Source organism: Triturus cristatus, chromosome 2_1 (genome assembly GCF_964204655.1).
Source record: "Triturus cristatus chromosome 2_1, aTriCri1.1, whole genome shotgun sequence".
NCBI lineage: Eukaryota > Metazoa > Chordata > Amphibia > Caudata > Salamandridae > Triturus > Triturus cristatus.
Genome location: NC_140581.1, coordinates 938,454,720 through 938,470,023, shown reverse-complemented (window position 1 = coordinate 938,470,023; position 15,304 = coordinate 938,454,720). Strand labels below are relative to the sequence as shown.

Sequence of the window (15,304 nt, the reverse complement as noted above, 5' to 3'; positions counted from 1 at the left end):
CCAGCAAGGCCGGCCTGCCTGCAGCCCTCGTCGAAACCTGTTCCACAGTCGACTCGTCCTGCTGCTGTTGACTCCAGAAACTTGGGAGGACTACCTGCCTTCGATAAAGACTCAAGGAACAGCGGATACATTCTAAAAAAAAACTTCAAAGGGGAGCCTCTGAGGCTTCCCTTTGGTAAGTTAAAATAGGTAAAGTAGTCCTCTAAAAATGTTTTAATGGGCGAGTCTGGTATACATTTCTACATAAGATTTCAACCACTATGTAGTGTAGATTTGGAGATCTAGGTCCTGATGAATTGCCACCAGATCCCTTTGACTGATTAGGGCATGAAACATGTGGACCTATCAGCTATCGTAGACCATCATTTCTGATAATAGCGACCACGTTTTTAATCTAGGAAAATGGACTTGCTCATTAAAACATTTTTACAGGACTACTTGATCTATTTTAACTTGCACCTCTCTCATTTATACACTCACTGATCACACCAATCTTGACTGTTAGCCCCCACACCTAGGGTTCATATACGGCACAACAAAAAGATCTTTGGTAAAGAGCCCCCTTGTGGGTGCCCGTCGGGCAATGCAGCGCTGGCCCGACGTGGAGCACGCACGATGATGAAGCCTGAAACCCATCTGAATGTGTGAGGGCTCTTGCTACTGATGAGTCATGCCCCCACTGACTCAACAGGCTAGCACTGCCCTGTAATTCATTCCTGTGAGAAGTTTGCCTGGCATATGCTGGTCACTAGTTATAGTGGCCACCTTGCACCAGTCCAATTCGACTCTTATGGTAGATAGCTTTGCTATCCTAGTGGTAGCTGTGGAGAGCAGCCTTCAGGCTAAGTCTCTGAGGAATGTAAAGCAGCTTGTTTTGCCTTATAATCTCTTGAATTACCAAATGAAAGGACACCACACAGGTATATATATCAAATATATATGTATTTATTACTAGACACACTCTACTAATCTCTTTATGAGATTAGAAGCCAGGAACACATTCAAATATCAACGTTTCACAATAAGTTAAGCACAAATATGGCAGGAGCCCTAGGGGCGTACCAGACCATATACTAAAAAAATGGGTTAAGAAGGTCGACTTGCAAAATGACAAGGCCCAGGGCCTGGGGAATCGCTGGGGCTTCACTACTGCAGTGAAAGCAGGTAAGTAACAAGCCCACGGGAGACGTGTGCAGTGTGTGAGCACAGCCGCGGGTTCCCTATTGATTACAATGGAGCAAGTTGCGGTTTGATTCTTTAAGTTTTAGGATACTTCGAAGAAGTCTACAAGCAAGCCACTTAAAAGGTAAGTATTTCGAGGGCCAACACACACTAGGTCACCGGAGTGCACGAGTTACCTCACCCAGGGAAGCCGGGTGCATAGGTGTCTTTTGGTGTCGGGTCGCGTCGCTGTTTTTTATGGAGATCAGAGAAGATTTGTTGGTTGCGTCGACTGAAGAAGTGTCCGGTGGAATCCAAGGGTGGATTCAAGATGGAGATGACCTGAAAATTCAAGGGACAGTGTTCACAGTCACTTGCCAGTGACCGGGGGCCAGGAAGCTGGTTGCCCACGGAAGTCGGGTGATTTCAGGTGATCAAGGGTATTTTGACTCTTTGCTCACGAGGTCCAGGAAGGATCGACAATGACCAGCAGCTGGATTCGGAGTGTCCCACGACGTCTGCAGCTGACTGAGGTGTCGGCAACCGGATTGGAGCCAACAAGCCTTGGCAACAGCAAGTCTCGTGGAAAGTGAATAAAGTCAGCGTTGCAGGGTCTGAGGGACTCACCCAGCGAGGGTAAATGAGGGCAGGCCTGGAGCAACCAGGGGAACCCTTTGAGTCGATAAGAAAGTCTTCGGGGGACCCACAAGCCAACGGGTAAGGGATCGCGAAGACGCCTCTTCAGGAAATGCTTCACAGGAACCCACGGTCACTCGGGACGGGGTAGGCCTCTGATTTTTGCTGCAAAACCTGCTGGAGGCTTGGGCCACAAATGGTCCAAAGCACAATTTCGTAGAACGTCGTGAAGGGATTGCACTCGACAATAGTGCACGGTCCCTGGGTATTGCTGTGCCTCGTCACTCGTGGGGTCCACTCGCCACAGCTTTGCTGGGGACTCACAATGGCCGTCGAGAAGTCAGGAAATCCACTTTCGGGGCTGCAGGGACTTCGAACTCCAGCGGCAGCGGGAAAGTTTGCGACCGTTGATTAAGGTTTTGGTGCCTGCCAAGCAGGGGAGTCACTCCTTCACTCCAAGGGAGATTCTTCTGTCTTCCAAAGGTAGTGGAACTTCGAAGGGCCAGAATTCTTCTTTGTAGAGCGTCGTCCAGGGTTATCTGCTTTGCAATGGCAAGGTTTGCTATCTTATACTGAAGATAGGGGAGGGACTAGCTCTATGACCACTCCTCTGGGAGGGTCAGGGTAGGGGTGGTTACACCCACTTCCCTTTGTCCAGTTTCGCGCCAGAGCAGGGAAAGGTAGCCCCTGAACCGGTTTGAGCTGGCATATGCACAGAGGAGCCTACTGCTCCCCCAGTGCAGGACTTCAAAGCACTCTAGAAGTGCACCCACCCAGCTCCAATACACATAATCCTGTCTGGAAGGTAGTGACACCTCCCTGTGACAGGATGCCTATTGTTGGGCCTCTTCCACTGCGAGTTTCAGTCAGCAGCAGGAGGGCAGCCCACTGTCTGTGCTGGTGGCATCCATTTTGTGATGCCAAGGCTCTTTCAGATTTCTACCGTGTAAACACAGTAGGTATATGTCTTCCCCTCTAGAAGGGTGGGATCATACTCCCACACCAGTTACTGGTGTGGGGGTATGATTCCAAGTTGTTTGACACCAAACACGACATGTTTTGATGCAGTCATTCCAAAGTTAGCATTTACCGTTGGGTTATAATGCACTATACAAGAGTATATCGTGTAACCGCATTCACAAACAGCCACAGAGAATATCCTCTGCCAGCTGCAGAGGGGTCCTGCTCATGCAGAGGCACCCCTTCACATAGTAAATCAAGCACCCTGCCCTCAGGATTGATGGGGCCTGCCATAGGGGTGGCTGATAGGTTTATATGTGTGTGTATGGTGAGATGTAGGCACCTATACCTCAGTGAGGAGTGCTAACACTACCTCACCCAGGCTGCAGTAGCAGGCCTGTGGTGTCAGATTGAGTCTGCTTCCCAGGGGTGGCATAATACATGCTTCAGCCCCTGGTAGGCCTGTGAAGTACGAATGCCCTAGGTACCTAAGGTACCATACTAGGGGCTCATAAGGTACCACAGTATCCAATCACTAGTGCATCTAATATGCACACCAAGTCGTTTAGAGATAACAGAGAGACTGGGGCCCTGATTAGCAGGGACCCAACCAGACTATAGCCAGAAACCAGTGTATACATCAGAAAAAAAGTGGGGGCAACATAAGTGCAGATCCTACTCTCCTACACAACCCCCCCCCCCAAATGCAGGGACATTAAACTAACCTTGACCAGTTGAGTCTTCATGTTCTAAGTGGAAATACCTTGAGAGTCCATCTGCATTGGCATGTTGGGTCCCAGGTCTATGTTCGACTGTATAGTCCATCCCCTGTAGGGCAATGGACCACCTGAGCAATTTAGGATTTTCACCTTTCATCTGTTTGAGCCAAAGAAGGGGCTTGTGGTCAGTCTGAACTATGAAGTGAGTGCCAAACAAGCATGGCCTCAGCTTCTTCAGGGCCCACACCACAGTAAAGGCCTCCCTCTCTATAGCTGACCAACGTTTTTCTCTAGGGGTCAGCTTTCTGCTTATGAAAGCTACTGGCTGGTCTTGATCTTCATCATTAAGTTGAGACAGTACAGCTCCCACACCCAGCTCTGAAGCATCTGTTTGAACAATGAACTTCTTTTTGTAGTCTGGACTGTGCAAGATGGGGGCAGTACTAATTGCCTGCTTGAGGTCATGAAATGCCTTTTGACAGCTAGCTGTCCGCTGACCCTTTTTTGGCATTTTCTTAGAGGTTAGATCATTTAAGGGGGTCACTATAGATCCATATCCCTTAACAAACCTCCTATAGTACCCAGTCAGGCCTAAAAAGGCTCTATCTAACCTGTGTCTGGGTTGTTGGAGCTACCCATTCCATGATGGTTTGGATTTTGCTCTGCAATGGTTGAACCTGGCCTACAGGGTGGCCCAGGTACACAACCTGACTCTGCCCTATCTGGCACTTGGTGGCCTTGATAGTGAGGTCTGCTTTTTGCAGGGCCTCCAAAACATTCCTGAGGTGGACCAGCTGATCCTGCCAGGTGGAACTAAAGACAGCAATATCATCAAGATAAGCTGAGCAATAGGTTTCCATACCAGTCAGAACTTTATTCACCAACCTCTGAAAAGTGGTAGGTGCATTTTTCAAACCAAAGGGCATTACCACAAAGTGATAGTGCCCACCAGGAGTTGAAAATGCTGTTTTGGCCTTGGCTTCATCAGCTAACTTGATTTGCCAATAGCCAGCTGTTAGGTCAAATGTACTGAGGTACTTGGCTGAGGCCAAAGTATCTATTAGTTCATCTGCCCTGGGAATTGGATAGGCATCAGTCCTGGTGACTGCATTGAGGCCTCTGTAGTCAACGCAAAACCTAATTTCTTTCTTACAGCCCTGGGTATGAAGTTTAGGCACAAGGACTACTGGACTAGCCCAAGGGCTATCTGAAGGCTCAATAACACCTAGTTCCAACATTTTCTTGGCTTCAGTCCTGATACAGTCCCTGACATGGTCAGGTTGCCTGTAGATTTTACTCTTGACAGGCAGACTGTCTCCAGTGTCCACCTCATGGGTGCACCAGGAAGTCTGACTTGGGGTCTCTGTGAGAGCAGGTCAGGGAGAGGGTCACTCTCCTCCTCCTGGTCCTCATCAGTTGCCATGAGCAAGCCCATGTCAGCCCTGTCCACACATGGCTTAAGACTGTTGACATGGAGAAACCCTAAGGGGGCTCCTGGGAGTTCCCAAATCCACCAAGTAGGTGACTTCTCCCTTTTTCTCAACAATTGTATGGGGGCCACTCCATTTGTCCTAGAGAGTTGCTGGGGCCACTGGCTCCAACACCCACACTTTCTTGCCTGGCTGATAAACAGTCAGGACAGCCTTTTGGTCATGCCAAGCTTTTTGTAATTCTTGGCTAGCCTCAAGGTTTTTCGTTGCCTTCTTCATGTACTCTGCCATCCGGGAGCGGAGATCAAGTATATAGTCCATCACATCCTGTTTGGGAGGTTTGAGAGGTAACTCCCAGCCCTCCTTCACCAAACACAATGGGCCTCTGACAGGGTGCCCAAACAGAAGTTCAAAAGGGCTGTAGCCAACCCCCTTCTGTGGAACCTCCCTGTATGCAAACAGAAGGCAGGGAAGTAAAAGGTCCCATTTTCGCCTAAGCTTTTGTGGGAGGCCTTTAATCATTCCCTTTAGGGTTTTGTTGAACCTTTCAACTAACCCATTGCATTGTGGGTGATAGGGAGTAGTGAACTTGTAGTTTACACCACACTCCTTCCACATTGCAGTTAGATACCCTGACATGAAGTTGGTACCTCTGTCAGATATAACCTCCTTAGGGAAACCCACTCTGGAGAAGACTCCAATGAGGGCTCTTGCCACAACAGGGGCTGTAGTGGTCTTAAGGGGAATTGCTTCTGGGTACCTGGTGGCATGATTCACTACCACTAGGATAAACCTGTGCCCAGATGCTGTTGGAGAGTCAGGGGGACCAACAATACCAATCCCTACCCTTTCAAAGGGAACCCCCACCACAGGTAGTGGTATCAGGGGGGCCTTTGTTGTGCCACCTGACTTGCCACTGGCTTGGCAAGTGACACAGGAGCGACAAAACTCGTTTGTGTCCTCTGACATGTGTGGCCAATGAAAATGAGGGACAAGCCTGTCCCAGGTCTTGTTTTGGACCAAGTGTCCTGCCAATGGGATGTCATGTGCTAGGGTCAAGAGGAACCCCCTAAACTTCTGAGGTATCACCAACCTCCTGGTGGCTCCAGGGGTAGGATCACTAGCCTCAGAATATAGGAGTCCCTCATCCCAATACACTTTATGGGACCCACTAGCACTCCCAGCAGCCTCAGCAGCAGCTTGCTGTCTGAGGGGTTCAAGAGAGGGGCAGCACTGTTGCTCCTTACTCAGATCTTCCCTGGAAGGTCCCCCTGCCCCCAAGAACCTAACCTGACCAGGCTCAAGTTCCTCTGGGGCAGTTCCTTCTTCAGGCTCTGCTTCTCCTTCCTCAGGAGGGGAATCTGAGATCTGTGACAGAGGGGAAGGCACAGCCTTAACCCTACTGCTCCTCCTCTTGGGTAGCATCTGGTCCATAGTCCAGAGCTGGTTCAGCTTTATGCATTTTGGTCTGTGACCTGGTCACAGCAAATACCTCTGCAGGTATGCCTAACATCTCAGCATGAGTCCATAACTCTACCTCAGACCAGGCTGAAGTTTCCAGATCATTGCCCAATAGAAATTCGACAGGGAGGTCTGCACTGACTACTACCTTTTTGAGGCCAGTTATCCCTCCCCAGGAGAAATTCACAACTGCCAGACTATGGTTGGTCCTGACATTGCTTGCATTGGTAACCTGGTACATTTCACCCAGGATGATCTGCCACCATGGTGACACTAGCACCTGTGTCCCTGAATGCCAAAGCCTGTTTGCCATTTATTATATGCTGCTGTTTGGACTTGCCCAGATTACTAGGGCTCACTAGGAAGGACATATCAAGGTCTCCCTCACAAACCAGCAATGCCTGTGTTGGTACCCTGACTAGGCCAGAGTCCACATCAGAACCCAGGGTCAACCCTACTACACCCTTATTCTGATTACCACCTCCACCAATGACTGCACTAGGGGGAACAGTTGCCTTAGGGGCTGGAGTGGTGGTGGTTTGGTCTTTGGGCTTGGTACAATCAGAAGTCCAGTGCCCTTTCTGTTTACAGAATTTGCACCAGGGCTTCTTTTGGCCTTTTCCCTTTGTAGACTGTGAATCCCTACCAGACGCAGATTTGTGGGGCCCTTGTGAAGACTTCTGGTCTTTTGAATTATCCCCACCTTTATCTGAACCTTTAGTATCCTGCTTCTTAGTGTCACCCCCTTGGTTCTGGGTTTTCTGCCTCACCCTGCTTCTGACCCATTTGTCTGCCTTCTTTCCCAATTCTTGGGGAGAGGTCAGATCAGAGTCCACCAGGTACTGATGCAACAACTGTTTTTGGCAATTATTAAGGATCTGTTCTCTCATGATAAGATTATACAATCCCTTAAAATCAGTAACTCTACTACCAACCAGCCAACTTTCTAGAGCCTTGGTTGCACAATCAACAAAGTCCGTCCAATCCCGAGTCTGTGCTTTCTGGGGTATCTCTGAACTTCAACCTGTACTGTTCAGTGGTTAAGCCAAACCCATCTATTAATGCACTCTTCAGGGCTTCATAATCATTAGCATCCTCTTCTCTAACAGTGAGGAGCTTGTATCTACCTTTATCAGAAAAGGAGAGCCACAAGATTGCTGCCCACTGTTTCTGGGGGACCTGCTGAACTTTACAGGCCCTCTCCATAGCAGTTAACCATTTGTGGATATCATCCCCACTCTGGTAGGGAGGAACAGCCTTGGACAGGTTCCTATGGTCTGGAATGTAATCTATGCCTCTAGGGACACCTTTGCTGCCACCAGGGGTATCTAACCCCTCTTTTCTAGAAGCTCTCTGGAGCTCCAGGGCTTCCCTATCTAAGGCCAATTGCTTGGTTCTGAGGGCAAGCCTAGCTTCCTCATACTGCAGCATCTTGTACCTTCTTTCAGAGGAGGTCTCTCTATGTAAGTATGAGTTCCTCTGATGGACAGAATCCTTGTCAGAGTGATATGAGTGGTTAGATTCCCTTGAAGGGGACCTATGCCTCTCTTCCACTCTTTCAACTCTCTTAGGGAGAATTCCTCTGTCCTGTTCAGACCTTTCTGGGTCTGGCCCTTCAATCACAGACTCCAGGTCATCTTGATTTTCATAATCAGACCCAGAGACTATGGCTGACCCACCCCCTGATCCAGATCCACCAGCTCCTATAGCTAGTCTAAAATCATCTGCTACAAGTAGATTTATCAGGTGTAGTGTGGAGGGATTCTGTCCTAATCCCAGGTTTCTTGCAACACACATGGCCTTCAAGTCAAAGAAGGTCATGTCCTTATACTGGGGTTCGGTGGACCCACTGGCTCCATCCCTTAAGGACATTCTAGTGTTATGCAGTGTTGCACTACCTACACTAGTTTGTGGCCAACTGATCCTAGCTTGAGCTGTAGCAAGGGTGTGCTATCCCTTCACAAACAACTCTAAATTCAGTAGAACTTATTGATACTAAAATTGACTTTTATATGACCTTGAGTACCTTTAGTGGTTTTCAGTTAGTAATTCAAATAGAGATTTTCTGGTAAAACAATGGCAAGCTGGAATCCCACACGCTGACCACCAATGTGAGAAGTTGGCCTGGCATATGCTGGTCACTAGTTATAGTGGCCACCTTGCACCAGTCCAATTCGACTCTTATGGTAGATAGGTTTAAGACAACCTTTTAAAGAAAGCTATCCTAGTGGTAGCTGTGGAGAGCAGCCTTCAGGCTAAGTCTCTGAGGAATGTAAAGCAGCTTGTTTTACCTTTATAATCTCTTGAATTACCAAATGAAACACACTACACAGGTATATATATCAAATATATATGTATTTATTACTAGACACACTCTACTAATCTCTTTATGAGATTAGAAGCCAGGAACACATTCAAATATCAACGTTTCACAATAAGTTAAGCACAAATACGGCTGGAGCCCTAGGGGCGTACCAGACCATATACTAGAAAAATGGGTTAAGAAGGTCGACTTGCAAAATGACAAGGCCTAGGGCCTGGGGAATCGCTGGGGCTTCACTACTGCAGTGAAAGCAGGTAAGTAACAAGCCCACAGGAGACGCGTGCAGTGTGTGAACACAGCTGCGGGTTCCCTATTGATTACAATGGAGCAAGTCGCGGTTTGATTTTTAAAGTTTTAGGATACTTCGAGGAAGTCTACAAGCAAGCCACTTACAAGGTAAGTATTTCGAGGGCCAACACACACTAGGTCACCGGAGTGCACGAGTTACCTCACCCAGGGAAGCCGGGTGCATAGGTGTCTTTTGGTGTCGGGTCGCGTCGCTGTTTTCTATGGAGACCAGAGAAGATTTGCTGCTTGCGTCGACTGAAGAAGTGTCCGGTAGAATCCAAGGGTGGATTCAAGATGGAGATGACCTGAAAATTGAAGGGACGGTGTTCACAGTCACTTGCCAGTAACCGGGGGCCAGGAAGCTGGTTGCCCACGGAAGTCGGGTGATTTCAGGTGATCAAGGGTATTTTGACTCTTCGCTCACGAGGTCCAGGAAGGATCGACGATGACCAGCAGCTGTATTCGGAGTGTCCCACGACGTCTGCAGCTGACTGAGGTGTCGGCAACCGAATTGAAGCCAACAAGCCTTGGCTACAGCAAGTCTCGTGGAAAGTGAATAAAGTCAGCATTGCAGACCAGCAAGGTCTGAGGAACTCACCCAGCGAGGGTAAGTGAGGGCAGGCCTGGAGCAACCAGGGGAACCCTTTGAGTCAATTAGAAAGTCTTTAGGGGACCCACAAGCCAACGGGCAAGGGATCGCGAAGACGCCTCTTCAGGAAATGTTTCACAGGAGCCCACGGTCACTCGGGACGGGGTAGGCGGCTCTGACTTTCGCTGCAAAACCTGCTAGAGGCTTGGGCCACAAATGGTCCAAAGCACAAGTTCGTAGAACGTCGTGATGGGATTGCACTTGACAACAGTGCACGGTCCCTGGTTATTGCTGTTCCTCGTCACTCGTGGGGTCCACTCGCCACAGCTTTGCTGGGGACTCACAATGGCCGTCGAGATGTCAGGAAATCCACTTCCGGGGCTGCAGGGACTTCGAACTCCAGCGGGAGCGGGAAAGTTTGCGACCGTTGATTAAGGTTTTGGTGCCTGCCAAGCAGGGGAGTCACTCCTTCACTCCAAGGGAGATTCTTCTGTCTTCCAAAGGTAGTGGAACGTCGAAGGGCCAGGATTCTTCTTTGTAGAGCGTCGTCCAGGGATATCTGCTTTGCAATGGCAAGGTTTGCTATCTTTTTTTTTTTTTTTTTTTTAAGTCCTCCTCTCACCACTAACGAGTTTAAATTATCTCCTATGGCCCGATCTTGTCCTGGGCGCCCCGGGACGGAGTTCTTGCTTTCGCCTGGGGCCAGCCCGGCCTGCCTTTTTATACCAAGGCATAGTGTAATCATTGGACCTTGCGTATTTTATTACAGCCTCATTGCTATTCCCCATTCAATAAAGGGTTTCCACACAGTGCTATTTACATTGTGAGTTAAAAGTGATTCTAAACGTGCAATTCTAAGTGTAGCTCGAAGCCAATTTTCATATAGTGGAGGGCTGGCATCCTTCCAGATTATACATATTTCTCTTCGAGCAATCAAAATTAAACTAAAAAATAATGCAACTTGTGTCTCCCTCAATTCAGCAATGAGTTCTGCATCCAGGCCAAACATAACTCTAGCTAAGTTCAAACATAGCTTTATTTTAAAAATGCTCTCAATAGCCCTCTCCACTCTACCCCAGAAGGGTCCAACTGCCGAACAATCATAGAAAATATGAATATCATCCGCTTCTATGAGCCCACATCTTGGGCAAAGAGGGGATGGGTTTACAAACTTCGCTAGTTTTTTTGGTGTGTAATATAGCCTGTTTCTAGTATAAAAATGATTCTTTTTAAGAGAAACAGTCCTAACATATTTATAGAGTACTTTGAAAGAATGATCGTACAAGGTAGCTGAATCTGCCTCCAGCCTCGTAGAGTTCCAAACCCGACTTAGTGGAGGGGACTGCTCTTCCTCTGCTTCCAACATTTTCCTATACCAGAGCCCAACTTCCTTCTTCCTAGGCCCTGGAAATAGGAGAGCACACTCGATTTCCCAGTTACCTCCGATGTTCTCTTTCTCTGCCTTGAACCAGGAGCAGAGTTGGATGTATTTAAATCTAGAGAGGGAATCCCCTATCCTAGATCTCAGTACCTCCCACGGAAGGACCCCCTCTGATGTTATCAAATCAGACCATATGTTTATTCCTGCTCTCCTAATAGGAAAGGACAGGCTATCCCTTAGACATGGGGGCAGACCTGGAGATTCCCAAATTGGGGCACACTCAGAATAATATTTGATCCCCCATCTTCCTTTAACTTTGTTCCAAACTATGAGAGCCGATTTTAAAACCTTTAAACGTACTTTTTTGTAAAATTTTACTGCTCCAAATTTATATAAAAACCCGGACTCGCCTCCCTCTTGACCTACCATTATGTTCAAGATTCTCCCCCAGTTAGAATCATTGGGGCATGACAGAAGACTCCTGATATTTTTCAGCTGGAAAGATAGAGCATACCAATTTAAATCTGGGAGTGCTAGCCCCCCTTTTAATAGTCTTCTTTTTAGCTTTTTCCAAGATAACCTGGAGTTTTTTTTAGCCCAAATAAACTTGCCAATCTTTCCCTGAATATTCGCCAAAATTTTATCTGGAAAAAAAAGGGGTATCGAGTTAAACAGATAAGTCAACTTAGGCAGAATGACCATTTTAACCAAGTTGACTCGGCCATATATTGTAGGGGGAAGATTCTGCCATCTGAAAAAGAGCTGATCAATATCCTTACATAATTTGTTTGTGTTGATTTTAACTATGTTATTAATATCTGGAGTGATAATAATTCCCAGATATCTAAACTGGCTGCTGCAAGGACCTTCCCCCTTATCAATCCCCCAACACATGATTTCTGTTTTCGAATTGTTTATTTGATATCCCGAGTGGAGGCCGAAATCCGCCATTATCATCTCTACCCTAGGGAGTACTTCCGCGGGGTTGCTGGTATAAATCAAAAGATCATCAGCATATAAAGCTAGCTTACAGCTGTAATCCTTATATTTAAAGGGTGTAATTGTCTCGTCGGTCCTAAGTGCTTGTGCCAACGGCTCAATATAGATGTCAAAAAGAAGAGGGGAGATGGGGCACCCCTGCCTGGTGCACCTCCCTATATTGAAGCTTTATGTTAGGAGACCATTCAATAGAATTTCCGCCGAGGCACCCTCATAACACCCTCTCATAGTTTGGATAAAGGTCTCGCCAAAACCCATTACCCTTAGTACATTCCACAGGAATCCCCAGTTGACGCGGTCGAAGGCCTTCGCCGCATCGTATGCGGCTACCGCCAAGGGCTCCGACCGCGTCACCGCTAGATCTATGCTTCCTATCAACTGCAGATTCAACTCATGAATGTATCTACCGGGCACAAAGCCTTTCTGGTCCATACTAATGAGTTGTGGAACCAATTTAGCCAATCTCCCTGCCAAAACACTGGTAAAGATTTTATAGTAAAGCGTTTAGCAGGGAGATGGGTCTGTATGAGTCTGCATTAAGGGGGTCCTTCCCTGGCTTTAAGATGAGTACAAAGATAGACTTCCTCCAGGATGCTGGTATCCTACCCTTTGTAATATATACATAGTTAAATAGCTCACATAGTCTTGGAACCAGGCTCTCCTGGAAGATTTTATATATTTCGACCGGGAGAGCATCAGGCCCTGCTGCTTTGTTATTTTTTAATTTTTTAATATGATTCCTGACCTCTTCCTCGGTGAAAGGACTATTAAGAATGGTTCTGCCTTCATCTGTCAAGCTGGGGAGGGCCTTACTCTCCAACCATCGTAAAGAGTTCTCCTGTGTGGAGGATGGTTCTTCCTCGTAAAGTTTAGAAAACATAGAAAGCAAATGATCTTTCATATCTTTCTGTTTGCAGGATATATTCCCCTGATCATCGAGCGTTAACCTGTCTATGTTCCGCACCCGGTCCGCTCTAATCTTACTTGCCAGAACTGCACCGGCTCTCTCACCGTACTCATAATTATCCATAGCATGAACGTCCCATTGAGCCTTAATTTCTTGATCTAATAGCCCTCTATATTCTAATCTGAGGAGTTCCAACTCGTCTAGTAACCGTGTTAGATTTAATTGTTGAGTACCCAGTCGAGCGTTCTCTAGCGAGATTATTTTATTCTCTAGAGTTTTAAACTTCCTCGCCTCCTCCCTATTTTCCGAACAAATTAGACTATGAAGATGACCTCTTATGTGTGCTTTCCAGGCGTCCCATACATACTCGGGGAGAGTAGAGCCAACATTGTCAGTAAAGTAATTGTCTATAGATATTCTAACAGATGTAACTATATCTTGACTATGTAGTGCAGACCTTTTTAATGTCCATCTAGGTGATGCCTTGGTTAAAACACTATTAATAAAAATCAAGAACATAATGGGTGCATGATCCGATATAATAGTGGGTAGAATTCTTATATCCTCCAAGATCTCTAAACATTGCCTAACTAATAAGATATAATCCAATCTCGATGCGTGACCATGCTTTTTACTGAAATAGGTATATCCTGGGGCTGACCCTCCTTTGACCTTCCAAGCGTTAATAAGCCTAATCTCGTTCATCATATTAACCATGGCGCGCCTAGAACACGGTGCGGTCACATGCTGGCAATAGTTAGAGCGATCCTGCCTGGGGTCGAGGAGGACATTAAAGTCGTCCCCCCCCAGGATAATAGGTGATCTTACCTCGACCAAATTAGATTGTACTTCAAGTAGGTGGGTAGGATCGTCTATGTTAGGCCCATAATATGAAATAATAGTCTGCAGTTTTCCGCTAAAATCTAACTGAGCCATAACCCATCATCCTGTGTGATCCGTTGATGTTGATCTAATGATACCACCTATCCCAGTCTTAATCAAGATTGCTACCCCCTTGCTTACAGCAGACTGTCCAGAACAACAAAAGGCCTCTACCCATCTTAGTTTACCAAAGAGCTCGTTGCCCTCACTAAAAATGGGTTTCTTGAAGTAGAACTATTTTGGCCTGGGATTGTTCTATATACTTCAAGACTAGCCTTCTTCTTCTCTGACAGCGGAGGCCGTTAACATTCCAAGAAATATAAGAGACTTTGTTGTTAGTCATTAAATACTCCCCTTACCCTACGCCCAAAGCCCCGTATAGTTAATGGGGAACTCCGCCAGGGTAGAACGTGGTGAATATGATGAGGACTTAATTTTCGTTTTTTTGCCACTCCCAACCCCCGCCCACCCTCGCCCAACAGCACCCTAAAACCCCCCAAAACCCCCTTCCTTCCCTGGAGGACCCTCCCTTTCTTCCTGGGCATATTCCCTTTGACGGGGTCCCCCCCGTGCATAGATGAAAACGTTGAAAAAGAGAGAAAAAAATACATGCTAATTAAACTTAGATTTTTTTCTTTTTTTTTTTTGTTTCTTACCTTGGTGATTGTGCTCTAAAATGTGTGTGTTTGATGTAGAATACATACTAAGAGGAAAATAGAATATAACAGATATGTGGCCTATAGTATAGTTCTTACAGAGTATTTCGATAAAGCTCTTAACCTGCTCCCTGTATCTTACACCTATCCGGCTACTACCAATGCTCTACTTCCCCCCTTCACTACAAGCCCTTATTTTCACTATCAGAGTATCTGCTTCCTCCACCTGACGTATAATGTGCATGTGATTGCTCCACATCACACGGAGTGAAGCAGGAAATTTCAGCTGAGCACGCGCCCCCAGTGAATTAAGTATTACCGCCCTCTTGCCCAGCTCCCATTGTTTAGTAGCTGTTATAGATGAAATATCCGAGCGAATCATATATGTAAACGGACTGGTGAAGGAAGATGATTTTATGTGACCTGTTTTGAGAGCCAGTGATAGAATCTTATCTTTAATGGCATAAGTTAAAAAGTTCACCAATATCTTCCTTGGGTGTTCTTTGCCTGGTTTCCTCCTATATGGATCACAATGAACCCGCTGAATATCCGCTAATAAATCCAAGTCCACTTCCGGGGATTCCTTTAGCACTGTTGTTTTAAGGAGGGCTACTATAAATACCTTAATGTCGCTTCCTTCAATGTCCTCAGGGACATTCAGAAATTTTAAGTTGTTCTTTCTCGAGTGGTTTTCCAATCTCTCAATGTCATCCTGCATCTCCTGGTTCTGCTGGGCAAGTTTATCATAAGCCACTGTAGTAGCGCCTAGAGCCTCCTTAATTTTTGGCAACTCCACTTCTAATGCATCCGTCCTTGATGCAACCTCCTCCACCTTCCGGGCAAGTGTCTCACAGGAAGCCTGGATCGCATTCTGATTTGTTTCCGAAATAGTGAAACGTTTTCCAATGTCCT

At 46.7% G+C, this 15,304-nt stretch overlaps 1 protein-coding gene across 1 annotated transcript in view; it reads left to right on the top strand.

Moving 5' to 3' along the window:
* The window catches only part of UHRF2 (ubiquitin like with PHD and ring finger domains 2), an 898,530-nt gene that overhangs the window by 283,291 nt on the left and 599,935 nt on the right, over nucleotides 1-15,304 (top strand). The gene's annotated exons all lie outside the window — the stretch shown is intronic.